This window comes from Aplysia californica, unplaced genomic scaffold (genome assembly GCF_000002075.1).
Source record: "Aplysia californica isolate F4 #8 unplaced genomic scaffold, AplCal3.0 scaffold00501, whole genome shotgun sequence".
Classification (NCBI taxonomy): Eukaryota; Metazoa; Mollusca; class Gastropoda; order Aplysiida; family Aplysiidae; genus Aplysia; species Aplysia californica.
Window position 1 is genome coordinate 166,696 of NW_004797771.1, and position 2,553 is coordinate 169,248.

Sequence of the window (2,553 nt, forward strand, 5' to 3'; positions counted from 1 at the left end):
GATTGAGAGAGAGAGAGAGAGAGAGAGAGAGAGAGAGAGAGAGAGATGTCCCCTTCCCACGAAATGCTCATTTGATAGCGTATCTTTTGAGATCGTCGCTGTGGTTTGGGCAGTTTTAGAACAAACCCTTGATAGTGATATGAAAAGTGCCGAGCAGGTCGGTTCGTTGTATAATTTTCCCAGTGCACACCAGGGAAAATTTCATCAAATCAGTATCTGATGTGGTTTGATCAAAGAGGTTATGATATATCATAACAGTATTGCATCAATAATTGCAACCTCTATAGGCTTGATACATATTTATTTACCAGTAGTCAGATTTTCTTTTAGGAAGAAGCAAAAGCTATACCAAAGTTTAGAACAATTTTGATCAAATCCCAACATATTAGACATAATTAGTTAGTTTTAGTAAGAGTTTTACACAGCTCACAAGTGCATAAGGTCATAATAATATGAGCGCGCAGACATCTCTAATAATTATTATCTGGGTCACCATCGGGTGCGTTTTGTGAACGTTGTGACTTACTTACAGAGAATCAAAAGGTCATAATTTGTCACATGACATCACGGGGTCAGATCTATATAATATTTTATGATCTTGTGGGTGCTCGTGGCATAATAATTTTTTAAAAACATTTGGGGGGGGGGGGGGGGATTTAATCTACATTTAGACCTGTATCTTTCCTTTTCTTGGGGGGGGGGGGTGAATGTTGTGTGGTCACGCCCCCATCAACACAATTCAAATAATTTAGGCTGACTTCCGACTCTGTCTGTCAGGGCCAACACGGGCTGAGAGGGATACAACATCCCAAGAGAAGGACCGAAATACTGGATAAACATTTCTCCCCATTCGGGAATCGAACTCGTGCTCTCCTGCATGCGACAGCAAAGCGCCTGACCCTTTCATGATATACGCCGGCATGCAGAATTTGATGGAGAAAAGCAAAGGTATACATTGTGTATATTTTGCCGTCCCGATCCGATTCGATCGTATTATGCAGATCGGGCCGATGTGAGCAAGGGCAAACGTTCTTATGGACCAAACTCTTTCCAATGCTCTGGGTGGTCTTATCATGGTACACTTTCTGACCTCTCACCCATCGTCAGCAGTAACATTTGTTCGTTGGAACGTATACTGACCAACATCATTCGTTCTGACTGCTGTTTATTTATAGAATAAGTAGGCGCATGTAGTCCTACCTTGCCGAATGACGCCTAGGCCTTCGAGTGAACCCATGGATGGCACACGGGAAAAGATAGGAGTTATTAGGTGCCTTTCAGGTCAAATCCTGAGAAGAAGGCTTTTATATAGCTTTTTAAAACGGGAAAAGACGGTCGACCGGATAGGTTTCGTTTAGCACACATAAAATTAAGGCTCTTCATCCGCACGATCTCAACGCCAAGGATAAGATCATCACAATGTCACTAGTTAGAAGAATACTTACTTTCCTGTTTTAATAAGCGTTTTACGGCACTTGCAACACAATAAGGTAATATAAATGTAGAAGAATAGAAGTGTCACAAGAGTAACAATTCCACAAAAAGGAGGGGAGATAAAGGTTAAAAGGAAATTATAAGCAAAAAGTACACCAGAACAGGGATGTTATGATGATGATGATAATGATGATGATGATGATGATGATGATGATGATGATGATGATGATGATGATGATGATGATGATGATGATGATGATTACAACCAGATTAGTCCTACGAGACAGAATCGAAGTGTGAGTCAGAAGCTTGACCAGTGAGACACAACACGACAATGACCTTGCAGTATGCTCGTTTTTAGGCATAATCACAGGAGGCCAGGCAGCTGCATAATAAAGAAAGTGCTGGATTGGAATCCACCGAGTCAAAGAATAAGGGGAAGGTCACATGAAACCTGGAGAAATGTCACATTGAATGATGATCAGTCGAAAAGTGGGGAGCCATGGAATAATATCAAGAGGCCATCCCAGGATAAGGAAAGTAGGAAAGCATTTATTTTTCGTAGCCTATGCCTTGATACATGGTGAGAAAAGTAGTGATGGTGGGCGACAATCTGTTTAGTTTAGATCTAGTAAGAGTTTTACAGCGCTCGCAACTGCATAATTCATGAGCGCGCAAAACACTGTTGTTGCCCTCACAACATTTCACAGCACGGTTTGATTTTGGTCAATGATCAGATATTATAAATGGTTAAAAATGTTATGGTAAACATTTCGGTCGCATTTACAACAGCAATTTACATAATTTAATTAAAAAAAAGCAGTACAATTGCATTTTACCGTTAAGGCCAATGGCCCCCATATAGAATTAAGGATTCTGTTGGGTTCAGTGATGGAGAACAAATCCCTCAAATTTCTACTTTTATTATAATACTTCCTTCGGTTTTCTCCAAAGTCCGATCGTTTGTGCGCCGGCCTGCATGCTTTTTTGTGTGGTTCTGTCTAGCTATCTGCTGCTCCTCTCGCTTTGTCCTCTGTCACTTTCTCCATCGGTACCAGGGAGAGAAAATGTGTGTGTGTGTGTGTGTGTGTGTGTGTGTGTGTGTGTGTGTGTGTGTGT